Consider the following 18,867-nt stretch of genomic DNA (forward strand, 5'->3'; position numbering starts at 1 on the left):
GAATCACACTTTCGGACCAAAATAAACCACGGATCTTGCATCTGCCTCGATCTAGCCTGGATAAATCACTCACTGATATAATTTCAATAATATATGACCCTGTATTTTAAGGTCAAGTGTGAAAATCACAGATAATCTGCAGAAAACAGAATGTAATCGTCATACAAACTGCTAAGGGACAGGCAAAACAAATATTTCTTTGTAAGCAAATTGATTCTACAATACTACATTATATTGTGGTTATTAACTTTAGTATTTCCCACAATATATTTCTACCAGTAGCGTTGCAAGGGTACAAATTTATACAGTCATGTCATAAGTAAGTCAAGTTTGTCAATAAGTCATAAATAAGTATATGTAATAAAGTCCTAACAATCCCTAGCCCCAAACTACATCCTAGTTAACTCTAAACTGAATCTAACCCAAAAACCCATAATAATGAACAACAAATGCAATAATATAGCCATAATTGTATCGAAAGGGAACCTAGCTATCTACTGTAAATATCTAATGGCTTTGATATATTAAATTTATAAATCTAGATCAATTCTACAAAACCCTAGACCAAACAAATAAAAACCTAGCCCTAACAGCTATACTATCCAACTATTCTACCGAAATATTTGCAAACTAGCATCCCGGGATGCACATTTAATTTACTCGCGCAATTACTCGATGTGCAATGAGTAATTTCTATGCTATAGCTAACTAAGACGAGTGAGGAAACTCGATTTATTCTAGACCCTATTCCTCGTGTGCTAGCCATACTTTCACACAGTGGATTAGGACAGCGAAAGTAAGGCCGGAAAGGGGTAATATAAAAGTGAATATATAAGTATATAGATACGGGATAATTGGACTAGAACCTGGCTTCTTTAAGAAGTCTAGATGACAACCCAAATCTTCCAGATCCTAGGGGGTGAACCTGTCTTAATAAAAGCAGGAACTGCCAGGCCCCCACCTGGTTTTTATCCAAAACACCGCAAGTTAGTAATTTGGACTATAGTTGACACCGTGAGGTTACCCGTCCAACTCACTAACCCCCCAACACTATGTTGGATCGGAACTAGTTCTCTCTATCCCATAAGTATGAACGAAATAACTCACTAAACTAAATTTAAATTAAAATATAGAGTATTCCAACCAAGTTCATTTCAATGCTTAATATCACTAAAATAAACCAGGCCAAAACACTACACATATTAAACACAATTAAAACACAAACTAATTAATGTTTACTGGAAACAACTCAAGACTATACAATATTTAAGACTCTATTGATTTGTAACCTAGACTTCACTTAGTATATTATTACACACTAGCGCTTGTCTGAGCACAAATCAATAAATAATTAAGAAAAATCTATGAACAAATTTAACTTTACAATATTAAGAAAGTCTATTGATTTATAATTTAAACTTTACTAGTACAATATTAAATACTAGCACTTGTCTGAACCACAAATCAATAAACAACACAAAAAGAATTAAACCCACTAAAATTAACACAATTTAAATTTACTTCTCTAAAATTATTTAAGTAAAACCCCACAACAAATTACACTATATTATGCTCCAATCCAAACTCTACCAGAATCATGAGAAACTAGCAAAGTTCAGACTAGGACACAATATAGGTAACCTAGATAGACCTAGCTAGAGAACCGACGTCCGACGGTCTGCGGAAGGCGACGAAGAATCATCTCCACCTGACTTTATGGACCCCTACTATGATCCTGAAACCCCACTTCCTTAAACCTGATTGGTATTCCCAATAACCAATACTGAATTTCATAATTTCGTACAATCCTCTCACTAATTACACCTTATTCCCTAATTAAAATAAGGTCCAAATTGACCTACTTTGGGGTGTGGTTTAAACTATTTCTTTTACGCCTATGGGATTGACACTACAGTTTTTTATTCTAACCGCCTTTGTTTTTCTATATGACACATATTGACCCGCTCCGCCCTTTTGTTAATTCTTTATAATATGGTTCAAATTTGCATAGAATATTTTAACCAAAACAAACATTATTCATCCATTTTACGATGACGTTTGAAATCCAAGTCGACACACTTGAAACTTAAGAAACCAAACTGATTTTTTAACGGAATTTATACCACAAAAGCGTTATGACATTGAAATAAAGTTCAAATTATTTTATGAATAAGTTTCTTAATATTTTGGTTTACTATTAATCACTAAGCTCTTGAAAACTATACCTAGAATTTCAGACGAAATGGCTTACTTGAGATATGAGAAGAAATATTACCGTGGGACACAATATTGAAATTTAACCGACTTAAAAATAGAACAATACTATGTTCACATATAATGTTAACATGGAAGGAAGCCGCTGACATGTTACAATCGCCTCCCAAAATTTGCTGTAGCTTAAATATATTAACTATATATTTGCGAAAGTAAATTTTCGAAACAAAACAAAACAATAACAATAATATAAATTAAAAAATGATGCAATTTGAATATAATAAGAACCCTTTTAACATTCTTCCCTTCTGTGTGTGCCCTTTTTTTTTGTTGCGGCTGTGTGTGGTGTGTGTTTAAACCAAACTAAAGAATGGACATTTCTGAAAGAATAAGTTTCTAAGTTCAAACATGTTAGAAATAAACAATTAAAAAACGCAACCAGTTTAGCTTGCCTCAACAAGAAAATAGAAGTTGTGCTTGTAGGACATTTGTCCTAACCTTCTATCGATCCTAATGATACATACGACGTTTCCGACTTTATGTCTATATTTTAGCGACCAAGAAAGGAACAGACGTATCTCTTTTTAAGACAAGATTGAACCTTTTACCAAGGAGCACACTTTGCCACTCGAGGGATTACTATTCTTTAAAAGATTTAATTCCAACACCGTAACTCATGACTTAAATCTTCAAAAAGCCTTTCCCAGATTGGAGCATGCACATCAATAACGGGACGTTAAAATAAAAGATTAAACTATTGTTTAACCTTTCGCTTCTACAATGAAGCGCTAAATAAATTGAATTATTATAATTTGTTAAAATTCCTAAATAGTACTGACCAATAAAAAAGCACAACTAATCAATAAACTGATTCGAAATGAGCTACATAATACATATTATCATTAAAATTAATCTAAGCTCACTTCGCATTATGCTTTTCCATGAAGAAAGCACTATGACGTCACATTAATGATGGGTGTGTGAGTTCTAGATCTGATGTTGTGTGTAGTGTAGAGATAACACGGAGGCAGTTTAAAATCTGCAAGTATGCTCTTTTTTTTTTGTAGCGAGCCTAACCTAACTCCAAACTACCGTGTTACCTCCCTTGTATAGTGTAGTGTTCCAGTCAGAATGTCAAAAGAAAGTATTTTGATTTTAGTCTTGCTATTTTCTCAGGGCCCTACATACATTTTTTTTTTGTTTCACCAAACATTCGTCATATTTATGCTTCAACATTCTCACTTTCACACGCCCCTGAAAATCTAACAAAACTTTCGCTAGTAAAATAATTAAAATCAAAGAAATGTTAATAATATGTATTTTTTATGAAAATTCACTGTTAGCAAACATACAATCAATACATCTATAAAAAGGTTTTTTTTTCTCTATTACTCATTTGAAAATACTAAAGCAATATACTACATAGTCAAAGTTTATACCATCTTGTGAAAAAAAAACTAAACTACATCTACTTGCTATAAAATATAACTATGGAGAGCCAAGCAAAATAATAATAAACATATTAAGCTTTGAATTTATTTAAAATTATTTATTTAAAATATTTCTGAAAAGAACCAATGGGATAACCAAATATAAAAATAAATAAACTTTAAACTATATTTAGAAATTACTAAAAATTCAAAACGTAAATAAAGAATAACTAATATGTTTGCAATGTAATATGTAGATAATACATTATTAATATTTCTATTTTAACCTAACCTACTTATTGACCAATATAAAGTACACATTGAAATTTTAGTATTTATGTTTATTTTAGTCTATATTTATTAATTCACGTGTAATTAGATCAAAATGCAAAACCAAGTTATCTAAACCAAAACTTGTCAATCACTGCAAAAATCGACCCTATTAATATGTGTCATAAGCTACAACAAATTACCTGTTTGCTTAAAAGTCATGGAAATAAAACTATTTAAGTCAAACGCAAAATTGTGGCTTATAGAAAAATATTTTACTGTATTATTTACCTACTCATAATAATTCTGAGTATATACATGAATATGTAAATTATGTAACCTGAAAAGGTAAAGTCTCAAAATAATTGAACGTATAAATACAATGTAACCCGATTCTTATATAGGTACCGTAAAACAGTTGAACTTCAAAATAGTTATTGTCATTTTATATTTTAATTTATTCGATATCAATTATAGCTCAGAAATTATAATACTATTAACAACCTATGTTTACACATAAGAATAATAATAACAAAAGTTATTAGCCACTTCAATAAACATTAGATACAATAAAATAACTTAATCCCGACCGAGTAACTCACGCATTCCTATACCTACTCATATAATGCCGAGCAAATATGCACCATAATGTAATGTGCACAAACTCCATTTGCGTACCAATAATCTAGCCCACTCCGTTATGTTCATAAAACCCGTCTATACGAAGTTATCTATAAGTCAATGAATCTATCCTACCAACTTTGTCAAAAAAGTTTGTTTAAAAACGCAGTGTTAACAAGATTGAAAGTAACATCCTATAATATTAGTGAAATATATAATTAATGTTCATGTTCAATTATGTATATAAAGAATTATGGAATATACCTTGATTAATTAGGCTGTTATCGTAACCAAATATAGTGAATCTATTAAAATAATGTTAACCTAAAGCACTAAGCATAAAACCATCCCATAAATATGTAAATTATAAAATTTATTTGAATTCATACCAAACGCTATTCCTTACATGATTAAAAATAAAAACATTCAAATTTTTAACTTTGAGCGACAAAGCACACTCCTATCATATAGCACTCAAGTGGTTGGCACAACACTTTTTGTAATTTCTTCGAATGACTTAAACTTTAAACTCAAATTTCAGTCAAGTGGCCGGCGCGACGTGTTTTTGTTAACAGTCTAACTATTCTCGATAACTTTTAATAATGTGTCGAGTGACGCTGATAACAAATTAACCGTAAACAAACAGAGTTAAAATAATGTATTAACTTAAACTTTGGTCTCCTAATAAGCAAAAATTAACTGTATGATACTAGGTAAACTAGTAATACCTTTGAATGACTAACCCTAGTATAATTTTTTTAAATTTTATAATACTACACTTTAATCGATTTTTTATGCCAGACAAGGCATTAATGAGGGTGTACTAAATAATGTATGTATGTTTGTTTATGATTTATAGAAACAGAAATACGAGATACAAAGTTACAAAGTAAATTCATGCAACAAAATGAACTTATCCCTGAATGATAATCTCCCTAGTTGTACAATTTTGATAGATAATTAATGATATTATGTATAGCATATGACCGAATTTTAACAGTTATTAACTTTTATTTATGAAAACAAATAAAATGATAAAATGATGACGTTTAAAATTTGCTACAAAAACAGGTAATTCATATTATCTACATATGTTCAATCGCAATACTATCGCAACAAATTTACCCGTATTTTTTTTTCAACTTTTATTAACTGACTGAAACTACAAAGATGTCAATATTGCCCTTAATGCAACTGTAATATTGAACACATATCCCGAAAACTACAAAACACAACTAGCCTTACCAGTTGAAAATGATAATGTTTTGTGATTAGTTAATTATACTAAAATATACGTACTAAAACGTTTCTAATTTTGATTATCCCTATTTTAAGCTACGGCATCTAGGAGTCGAACCCAGATTTTATTTAAACATTGTAATTACGCAACCGACTTCAACACAAACTAAGACATATATGTAATATAAACGAACGTAAAATGTATTGTGAAATTAGTTTGATTACAGATTGATGAACTATTATTACACAAACTAAAGCTAAACTTAACATGGGATCATTATACGCTAAGTGAACCTTTTATGTTTAATTGATATAAGACGAAATAATATATAAATATATAGACTTGTGTCAATAATTTCTAAAATCTACATAGTACATATAGAGTTCAAATCGAAATCTAAAAACAACAAAATTACAATTTTAGACCATGTTAAGCATAACTACGTACGCCTCCCCATGTATACAACTTTAATAATTTTAGCTAACCAGATTAAGGACATTACTATGCACGCCTCCCCATGTATATAATTTTAATAATTTTAGCAAACTTTAAAACAACAGTTCTTTAAATATTACAAATATATTTTTTTGATAAACTGAAGTATTTAATTACGTAAAAAACTTGTAAAAGCTATGATTAACTTGGCATACGCATAAAAATTATACAAGGAATAAAATCGTAAAAACGTTCTTAATTCGCTCAATAACTCTATTCCAAAATATGCTATCCGTTTTCACGACAACAATTGTGTTGTTATAATCAACCGTTTACACTAATCAACTATAACAACAACTTTGATCCAAAACAAGACATGTAACTCAAAATGAAAATTAGTGACGTGAATCAAAATAATAAAAACCAAATTAAATAGACTCGCGGCACAATTACAGGAAAATTTGAATTATTATAAAATATACATAATAAAGTAAACTTTATCCTGGACTCAGGCAACAATTTTAATAAATATACGAATTATTATAAAATAATAAACTTAATGCTGGTCATGCGAACCAATAGTACAAAAATATGAATTATTATAAAATATATATTATAATAATTTTATCCTGGTCACGGCACCAATTGTAACATTCTCCCCCTCCTCTCCTCAACTAACCCTAACTACCCCTACTCAGCTAGACCTAGACCTGCCTAAAATACTAAAAATTCCAATAAGAAAATCTAAAATTCTAAATAATCTTAAAAATACCGTAAACCGTAATTATCTTTATAAGTTATCATAAAATAATGCAAATAACCTAAATAAATTCTAATTAAATAAGTTAATATCTTGAATTGGATCAGTAGATTGGCCAAATGATCGTCTAATGTAAGTAAAGTTTGTCAAATGTAATAGTCAGTTGGGCAAGTACAATTACTAATAAATGTCACAATATTTTGTTTTTGGGGTATAGATGTCGCCCCGCCTCCGCGACACCCGTGATCATCATCCAGTTGCAGGACAGAATCCCCGCCCCAGTTCTGAAGGAACTATATTGTGGTCCAGAAGGGACATCTTTTAATAATGACAGGCCATCACCATCATTCGACCATATCATTATTTTGTGACATTTTTCGTCAACAATGAGAGGATATCAAAGGGACAATTTAACATAACAAAATACTGGTAGTAGAGCAGCAGTATTTGATCCACTCCAATTTCCCAGAACTCTGTAATTTTGTAATACATTTTAGTAATCAATGAAGTAATATTAACCAAACTATAATTGTAGTCATTTTGAATCACACTTTCGGACCAAAATAAACCACGGATCTTGCATCTGCCTCGATCTAGCCTGGATAAATCACTCACTGATATAATTTCAATAATATATGACCCTGTATTTTAAGGTCAAGTGTGAAAATCACAGATAATCTGCAGAAAACAGAATGTAATCGTCATACAAACTGCTAAGGGACAGGCAAAACAAATATTTCTTTGTAAGCAAATTGATTCTACAATACTACATTATATTGTGGTTATTAACTTTAGTATTTCCCACAATATATTTCTACCAGTAGCGTTGCAAGGGTACAAATTTATACAGTCATGTCATAAGTAAGTCAAGTTTGTCAATAAGTCATAAATAAGTATATGTAATAAAGTCCTAACAATCCCTAGCCCCAAACTACATCCTAGTTAACTCTAAACTGAATCTAACCCAAAAACCCATAATAATGAACAACAAATGCAATAATATAGCCATAATTGTATCGAAAGGGAACCTAGCTATCTACTGTAAATATCTAATGGCTTTGATATATTAAATTTATAAATCTAGATCAATTCTACAAAACCCTAGACCAAACAAATAAAAACCTAGCCCTAACAGCTATACTATCCAACTATTCTACCGAAATATTTGCAAACTAGCATCCCGGGATGCACATTTAATTTACTCGCGCAATTACTCGATGTGCAATGAGTAATTTCTATGCTATAGCTAACTAAGACGAGTGAGGAAACTCGATTTATTCTAGACCCTATTCCTCGTGTGCTAGCCATACTTTCACACAGTGGATTAGGACAGCGAAAGTAAGGCCGGAAAGGGGTAATATAAAAGTGAATATATAAGTATATAGATACGGGATAATTGGACTAGAACCTGGCTTCTTTAAGAAGTCTAGATGACAACCCAAATCTTCCAGATCCTAGGGGGTGAACCTGTCTTAATAAAAGCAGGAACTGCCAGGCCCCCACCTGGTTTTTATCCAAAACACCGCAAGTTAGTAATTTGGACTATAGTTGACACCGTGAGGTTACCCGTCCAACTCACTAACCCCCCAACACTATGTTGGATCGGAACTAGTTCTCTCTATCCCATAAGTATGAACGAAATAACTCACTAAACTAAATTTAAATTAAAATATAGAGTATTCCAACCAAGTTCATTTCAATGCTTAATATCACTAAAATAAACCAGGCCAAAACACTACACATATTAAACACAATTAAAACACAAACTAATTAATGTTTACTGGAAACAACTCAAGACTATACAATATTTAAGACTCTATTGATTTGTAACCTAGACTTCACTTAGTATATTATTACACACTAGCGCTTGTCTGAGCACAAATCAATAAATAATTAAGAAAAATCTATGAACAAATTTAACTTTACAATATTAAGAAAGTCTATTGATTTATAATTTAAACTTTACTAGTACAATATTAAATACTAGCACTTGTCTGAACCACAAATCAATAAACAACACAAAAAGAATTAAACCCACTAAAATTAACACAATTTAAATTTACTTCTCTAAAATTATTTAAGTAAAACCCCACAACAAATTACACTATATTATGCTCCAATCCAAACTCTACCAGAATCATGAGAAACTAGCAAAGTTCAGACTAGGACACAATATAGGTAACCTAGATAGACCTAGCTAGAGAACCGACGTCCGACGGTCTGCGGAAGGCGACGAAGAATCATCTCCACCTGACTTTATGGACCCCTACTATGATCCTGAAACCCCACTTCCTTAAACCTGATTGGTATTCCCAATAACCAATACTGAATTTCATAATTTCGTACAATCCTCTCACTAATTACACCTTATTCCCTAATTAAAATAAGGTCCAAATTGACCTACTTTGGGGTGTGGTTTAAACTATTTCTTTTACGCCTATGGGATTGACACTACAGTTTTTTATTCTAACCGCCTTTGTTTTTCTATATGACACATATTGACCCGCTCCGCCCTTTTGTTAATTCTTTATAATATGGTTCAAATTTGCATAGAATATTTTAACCAAAACAAACATTATTCATCCATTTTACGATGACGTTTGAAATCCAAGTCGACACACTTGAAACTTAAGAAACCAAACTGATTTTTTAACGGAATTTATACCACAAAAGCGTTATGACATTGAAATAAAGTTCAAATTATTTTATGAATAAGTTTCTTAATATTTTGGTTTACTATTAATCACTAAGCTCTTGAAAACTATACCTAGAATTTCAGACGAAATGGCTTACTTGAGATATGAGAAGAAATATTACCGTGGGACACAATATTGAAATTTAACCGACTTAAAAATAGAACAATACTATGTTCACATATAATGTTAACATGGAAGGAAGCCGCTGACATGTTACAATCGCCTCCCAAAATTTGCTGTAGCTTAAATATATTAACTATATATTTGCGAAAGTAAATTTTCGAAACAAAACAAAACAATAACAATAATATAAATTAAAAAATGATGCAATTTGAATATAATAAGAACCCTTTTAACATTCTTCCCTTCTGTGTGTGCCCTTTTTTTTTGTTGCGGCTGTGTGTGGTGTGTGTTTAAACCAAACTAAAGAATGGACATTTCTGAAAGAATAAGTTTCTAAGTTCAAACATGTTAGAAATAAACAATTAAAAAACGCAACCAGTTTAGCTTGCCTCAACAAGAAAATAGAAGTTGTGCTTGTAGGACATTTGTCCTAACCTTCTATCGATCCTAATGATACATACGACGTTTCCGACTTTATGTCTATATTTTAGCGACCAAGAAAGGAACAGACGTATCTCTTTTTAAGACAAGATTGAACCTTTTACCAAGGAGCACACTTTGCCACTCGAGGGATTACTATTCTTTAAAAGATTTAATTCCAACACCGTAACTCATGACTTAAATCTTCAAAAAGCCTTTCCCAGATTGGAGCATGCACATCAATAACGGGACGTTAAAATAAAAGATTAAACTATTGTTTAACCTTTCGCTTCTACAATGAAGCGCTAAATAAATTGAATTATTATAATTTGTTAAAATTCCTAAATAGTACTGACCAATAAAAAAGCACAACTAATCAATAAACTGATTCGAAATGAGCTACATAATACATATTATCATTAAAATTAATCTAAGCTCACTTCGCATTATGCTTTTCCATGAAGAAAGCACTATGACGTCACATTAATGATGGGTGTGTGAGTTCTAGATCTGATGTTGTGTGTAGTGTAGAGATAACACGGAGGCAGTTTAAAATCTGCAAGTATGCTCTTTTTTTTTTGTAGCGAGCCTAACCTAACTCCAAACTACCGTGTTACCTCCCTTGTATAGTGTAGTGTTCCAGTCAGAATGTCAAAAGAAAGTATTTTGATTTTAGTCTTGCTATTTTCTCAGGGCCCTACATACATTTTTTTTTTGTTTCACCAAACATTCGTCATATTTATGCTTCAACATTCTCACTTTCACACGCCCCTGAAAATCTAACAAAACTTTCGCTAGTAAAATAATTAAAATCAAAGAAATGTTAATAATATGTATTTTTTATGAAAATTCACTGTTAGCAAACATACAATCAATACATCTATAAAAAGGTTTTTTTTTCTCTATTACTCATTTGAAAATACTAAAGCAATATACTACATAGTCAAAGTTTATACCATCTTGTGAAAAAAAAACTAAACTACATCTACTTGCTATAAAATATAACTATGGAGAGCCAAGCAAAATAATAATAAACATATTAAGCTTTGAATTTATTTAAAATTATTTATTTAAAATATTTCTGAAAAGAACCAATGGGATAACCAAATATAAAAATAAATAAACTTTAAACTATATTTAGAAATTACTAAAAATTCAAAACGTAAATAAAGAATAACTAATATGTTTGCAATGTAATATGTAGATAATACATTATTAATATTTCTATTTTAACCTAACCTACTTATTGACCAATATAAAGTACACATTGAAATTTTAGTATTTATGTTTATTTTAGTCTATATTTATTAATTCACGTGTAATTAGATCAAAATGCAAAACCAAGTTATCTAAACCAAAACTTGTCAATCACTGCAAAAATCGACCCTATTAATATGTGTCATAAGCTACAACAAATTACCTGTTTGCTTAAAAGTCATGGAAATAAAACTATTTAAGTCAAACGCAAAATTGTGGCTTATAGAAAAATATTTTACTGTATTATTTACCTACTCATAATAATTCTGAGTATATACATGAATATGTAAATTATGTAACCTGAAAAGGTAAAGTCTCAAAATAATTGAACGTATAAATACAATGTAACCCGATTCTTATATAGGTACCGTAAAACAGTTGAACTTCAAAATAGTTATTGTCATTTTATATTTTAATTTATTCGATATCAATTATAGCTCAGAAATTATAATACTATTAACAACCTATGTTTACACATAAGAATAATAATAACAAAAGTTATTAGCCACTTCAATAAACATTAGATACAATAAAATAACTTAATCCCGACCGAGTAACTCACGCATTCCTATACCTACTCATATAATGCCGAGCAAATATGCACCATAATGTAATGTGCACAAACTCCATTTGCGTACCAATAATCTAGCCCACTCCGTTATGTTCATAAAACCCGTCTATACGAAGTTATCTATAAGTCAATGAATCTATCCTACCAACTTTGTCAAAAAAGTTTGTTTAAAAACGCAGTGTTAACAAGATTGAAAGTAACATCCTATAATATTAGTGAAATATATAATTAATGTTCATGTTCAATTATGTATATAAAGAATTATGGAATATACCTTGATTAATTAGGCTGTTATCGTAACCAAATATAGTGAATCTATTAAAATAATGTTAACCTAAAGCACTAAGCATAAAACCATCCCATAAATATGTAAATTATAAAATTTATTTGAATTCATACCAAACGCTATTCCTTACATGATTAAAAATAAAAACATTCAAATTTTTAACTTTGAGCGACAAAGCACACTCCTATCATATAGCACTCAAGTGGTTGGCACAACACTTTTTGTAATTTCTTCGAATGACTTAAACTTTAAACTCAAATTTCAGTCAAGTGGCCGGCGCGACGTGTTTTTGTTAACAGTCTAACTATTCTCGATAACTTTTAATAATGTGTCGAGTGACGCTGATAACAAATTAACCGTAAACAAACAGAGTTAAAATAATGTATTAACTTAAACTTTGGTCTCCTAATAAGCAAAAATTAACTGTATGATACTAGGTAAACTAGTAATACCTTTGAATGACTAACCCTAGTATAATTTTTTTAAATTTTATAATACTACACTTTAATCGATTTTTTATGCCAGACAAGGCATTAATGAGGGTGTACTAAATAATGTATGTATGTTTGTTTATGATTTATAGAAACAGAAATACGAGATACAAAGTTACAAAGTAAATTCATGCAACAAAATGAACTTATCCCTGAATGATAATCTCCCTAGTTGTACAATTTTGATAGATAATTAATGATATTATGTATAGCATATGACCGAATTTTAACAGTTATTAACTTTTATTTATGAAAACAAATAAAATGATAAAATGATGACGTTTAAAATTTGCTACAAAAACAGGTAATTCATATTATCTACATATGTTCAATCGCAATACTATCGCAACAAATTTACCCGTATTTTTTTTTCAACTTTTATTAACTGACTGAAACTACAAAGATGTCAATATTGCCCTTAATGCAACTGTAATATTGAACACATATCCCGAAAACTACAAAACACAACTAGCCTTACCAGTTGAAAATGATAATGTTTTGTGATTAGTTAATTATACTAAAATATACGTACTAAAACGTTTCTAATTTTGATTATCCCTATTTTAAGCTACGGCATCTAGGAGTCGAACCCAGATTTTATTTAAACATTGTAATTACGCAACCGACTTCAACACAAACTAAGACATATATGTAATATAAACGAACGTAAAATGTATTGTGAAATTAGTTTGATTACAGATTGATGAACTATTATTACACAAACTAAAGCTAAACTTAACATGGGATCATTATACGCTAAGTGAACCTTTTATGTTTAATTGATATAAGACGAAATAATATATAAATATATAGACTTGTGTCAATAATTTCTAAAATCTACATAGTACATATAGAGTTCAAATCGAAATCTAAAAACAACAAAATTACAATTTTAGACCATGTTAAGCATAACTACGTACGCCTCCCCATGTATACAACTTTAATAATTTTAGCTAACCAGATTAAGGACATTACTATGCACGCCTCCCCATGTATATAATTTTAATAATTTTAGCAAACTTTAAAACAACAGTTCTTTAAATATTACAAATATATTTTTTTGATAAACTGAAGTATTTAATTACGTAAAAAACTTGTAAAAGCTATGATTAACTTGGCATACGCATAAAAATTATACAAGGAATAAAATCGTAAAAACGTTCTTAATTCGCTCAATAACTCTATTCCAAAATATGCTATCCGTTTTCACGACAACAATTGTGTTGTTATAATCAACCGTTTACACTAATCAACTATAACAACAACTTTGATCCAAAACAAGACATGTAACTCAAAATGAAAATTAGTGACGTGAATCAAAATAATAAAAACCAAATTAAATAGACTCGCGGCACAATTACAGGAAAATTTGAATTATTATAAAATATACATAATAAAGTAAACTTTATCCTGGACTCAGGCAACAATTTTAATAAATATACGAATTATTATAAAATAATAAACTTAATGCTGGTCATGCGAACCAATAGTACAAAAATATGAATTATTATAAAATATATATTATAATAATTTTATCCTGGTCACGGCACCAATTGTAACATTCTCCCCCTCCTCTCCTCAACTAACCCTAACTACCCCTACTCAGCTAGACCTAGACCTGCCTAAAATACTAAAAATTCCAATAAGAAAATCTAAAATTCTAAATAATCTTAAAAATACCGTAAACCGTAATTATCTTTATAAGTTATCATAAAATAATGCAAATAACCTAAATAAATTCTAATTAAATAAGTTAATATCTTGAATTGGATCAGTAGATTGGCCAAATGATCGTCTAATGTAAGTAAAGTTTGTCAAATGTAATAGTCAGTTGGGCAAGTACAATTACTAATAAATGTCACAATATTTTGTTTTTGGGGTATAGATGTCGCCCCGCCTCCGCGACACCCGTGATCATCATCCAGTTGCAGGACAGAATCCCCGCCCCAGTTCTGAAGGAACTATATTGTGGTCCAGAAGGGACATCTTTTAATAATGACAGGCCATCACCATCATTCGACCATATCATTATTTTGTGACATTTTTCGTCAACAATGAGAGGATATCAAAGGGACAATTTAACATAACAAAATACTGGTAGTAGAGCAGCAGTATTTGATCCACTCCAATTTCCCAGAACTCTGTAATTTTGTAATACATTTTAGTAATCAATGAAGTAATATTAACCAAACTATAATTGTAGTCATTTTGAATCACACTTTCGGACCAAAATAAACCACGGATCTTGCATCTGCCTCGATCTAGCCTGGATAAATCACTCACTGATATAATTTCAATAATATATGACCCTGTATTTTAAGGTCAAGTGTGAAAATCACAGATAATCTGCAGAAAACAGAATGTAATCGTCATACAAACTGCTAAGGGACAGGCAAAACAAATATTTCTTTGTAAGCAAATTGATTCTACAATACTACATTATATTGTGGTTATTAACTTTAGTATTTCCCACAATATATTTCTACCAGTAGCGTTGCAAGGGTACAAATTTATACAGTCATGTCATAAGTAAGTCAAGTTTGTCAATAAGTCATAAATAAGTATATGTAATAAAGTCCTAACAATCCCTAGCCCCAAACTACATCCTAGTTAACTCTAAACTGAATCTAACCCAAAAACCCATAATAATGAACAACAAATGCAATAATATAGCCATAATTGTATCGAAAGGGAACCTAGCTATCTACTGTAAATATCTAATGGCTTTGATATATTAAATTTATAAATCTAGATCAATTCTACAAAACCCTAGACCAAACAAATAAAAACCTAGCCCTAACAGCTATACTATCCAACTATTCTACCGAAATATTTGCAAACTAGCATCCCGGGATGCACATTTAATTTACTCGCGCAATTACTCGATGTGCAATGAGTAATTTCTATGCTATAGCTAACTAAGACGAGTGAGGAAACTCGATTTATTCTAGACCCTATTCCTCGTGTGCTAGCCATACTTTCACACAGTGGATTAGGACAGCGAAAGTAAGGCCGGAAAGGGGTAATATAAAAGTGAATATATAAGTATATAGATACGGGATAATTGGACTAGAACCTGGCTTCTTTAAGAAGTCTAGATGACAACCCAAATCTTCCAGATCCTAGGGGGTGAACCTGTCTTAATAAAAGCAGGAACTGCCAGGCCCCCACCTGGTTTTTATCCAAAACACCGCAAGTTAGTAATTTGGACTATAGTTGACACCGTGAGGTTACCCGTCCAACTCACTAACCCCCCAACACTATGTTGGATCGGAACTAGTTCTCTCTATCCCATAAGTATGAACGAAATAACTCACTAAACTAAATTTAAATTAAAATATAGAGTATTCCAACCAAGTTCATTTCAATGCTTAATATCACTAAAATAAACCAGGCCAAAACACTACACATATTAAACACAATTAAAACACAAACTAATTAATGTTTACTGGAAACAACTCAAGACTATACAATATTTAAGACTCTATTGATTTGTAACCTAGACTTCACTTAGTATATTATTACACACTAGCGCTTGTCTGAGCACAAATCAATAAATAATTAAGAAAAATCTATGAACAAATTTAACTTTACAATATTAAGAAAGTCTATTGATTTATAATTTAAACTTTACTAGTACAATATTAAATACTAGCACTTGTCTGAACCACAAATCAATAAACAACACAAAAAGAATTAAACCCACTAAAATTAACACAATTTAAATTTACTTCTCTAAAATTATTTAAGTAAAACCCCACAACAAATTACACTATATTATGCTCCAATCCAAACTCTACCAGAATCATGAGAAACTAGCAAAGTTCAGACTAGGACACAATATAGGTAACCTAGATAGACCTAGCTAGAGAACCGACGTCCGACGGTCTGCGGAAGGCGACGAAGAATCATCTCCACCTGACTTTATGGACCCCTACTATGATCCTGAAACCCCACTTCCTTAAACCTGATTGGTATTCCCAATAACCAATACTGAATTTCATAATTTCGTACAATCCTCTCACTAATTACACCTTATTCCCTAATTAAAATAAGGTCCAAATTGACCTACTTTGGGGTGTGGTTTAAACTATTTCTTTTACGCCTATGGGATTGACACTACAGTTTTTTATTCTAACCGCCTTTGTTTTTCTATATGACACATATTGACCCGCTCCGCCCTTTTGTTAATTCTTTATAATATGGTTCAAATTTGCATAGAATATTTTAACCAAAACAAACATTATTCATCCATTTTACGATGACGTTTGAAATCCAAGTCGACACACTTGAAACTTAAGAAACCAAACTGATTTTTTAACGGAATTTATACCACAAAAGCGTTATGACATTGAAATAAAGTTCAAATTATTTTATGAATAAGTTTCTTAATATTTTGGTTTACTATTAATCACTAAGCTCTTGAAAACTATACCTAGAATTTCAGACGAAATGGCTTACTTGAGATATGAGAAGAAATATTACCGTGGGACACAATATTGAAATTTAACCGACTTAAAAATAGAACAATACTATGTTCACATATAATGTTAACATGGAAGGAAGCCGCTGACATGTTACAATCCTTAATGCAGCTGAAATCCAAATGTCACCCTAAAGCGGTGCAGAGTTACTTAGATGAACTGTACGTGAGATTGTTTTGTAGGTACGTAATAATAAAAAGCAGCAAGTGCTCGAAATGATTAGATAATTTAGTGTTCTATGAACTAATATTATATGAACGTTGTTAGCCGTATACGTTGCGCTGTATCCTGAAGGGCTAGCATGGATTCTATGTTTATGATGATTATTTTGACACCCTTTAGTAAGTCACGGTACTTATCTGCACCTGAAAAATAATGGTGGCAATTCTTAGAAAAGTAACCGGTGCAAATGGTACAAGTTGGCAACCAAATCCTAAAAATTAAGATGGCTAATTTTTTGGTCGATAAGATAACTCGATCCATCGATAAGATTTGATGTTCTGATGATCATATGAAGCCGATATTGGAGACGGGCAACCACGAAAATCGATAACCAAATTTTTGTGCTTGCCCCTCCTTTTTGAAGATGTTAAAAATTAATTTCATGCAACTTTAAAATCGGGCTAGCGATTCCTATGTAATAAAGTAAAATCTCTTAAATTTGTATTTTACCGCTCAATTTAGATTAACCTCTTGTCTGTGTATGGTTATGATCCAGACCGAATTTTTGGTCAACTTTTAGCATTTTTTTCTGCTCAATCAATGATGAATGATGACTCACGCTGGACCGGGCCGAAGCGTCCGACATGTCATTTTCTATGACGGCTGATCCGTGATCACGTGGTGCTTTCCGTAGAAAACGAAGCGCTGGAAGCCTCGGCCCCGCCCCGGCCCGGTCTAGCGTGAGTCATCCTCAATACAGCACAACCAAGGTTTGAAACCCATAAGATTTTTTGTCCACCACACACATATTTAAGATTAACCAAGCCAGATGAATCTTAGAAGACGGAAACTTACATAGCGCTCTTATTCATCTAGGTCACAGGTCCCCACTAATTCAAGTACTGGCCAGACATCATGTTAGCCCTCATCACAGCTGAGACCCAGCACGTAGATCGCCTAAGTGGGCCAGGTCGCGAGATTTCGTTGCGACACACTTATTTTAATTACTAGACAGGTGGCATATCAGAACTGAGCTTGTCTATTAATTAAAATTGTTTTTAAGAGCTAGGTTAACCAAGATAAACTTATATCTTTGGGAATAAATCGAATTAGGACGGGTACCGCCGTTATGGGGTCGCCTAAGGGCGCATCGTTAGTTAGCTGAAGATGCAGGCTTCAGTGACGAAGAGCCTGGTGACATTTACTTTAGCAGTTGATAGTACTTACTTATTTCATTTTATAACTTAAACATTACGGACCAATTTTTAGGTTTTCAGGTTTTACACGGCGATGCACGCTCAAAGCACTGGAAAATGTCACATAGCTATAGAATCTGTGCGGAAAGAGAAGAGTCACGAATGTATTGGACCCCATACATTTCACTTCTCTTCTCTTTCCGCACATACT

At 31.4% G+C, this 18,867-nt stretch overlaps 1 protein-coding gene across 1 annotated transcript in view; it reads left to right on the top strand.

The window, feature by feature from the left end:
- The window catches only part of LOC134680285 (bifunctional arginine demethylase and lysyl-hydroxylase PSR), a 359,994-nt gene that overhangs the window by 199,028 nt on the left and 142,099 nt on the right, over positions 1–18,867 (top strand). The window lies entirely within an intron of this gene.

This window comes from Cydia fagiglandana, chromosome 3, assembly GCF_963556715.1.
Source record: "Cydia fagiglandana chromosome 3, ilCydFagi1.1, whole genome shotgun sequence".
NCBI lineage: Eukaryota > Metazoa > Arthropoda > Insecta > Lepidoptera > Tortricidae > Cydia > Cydia fagiglandana.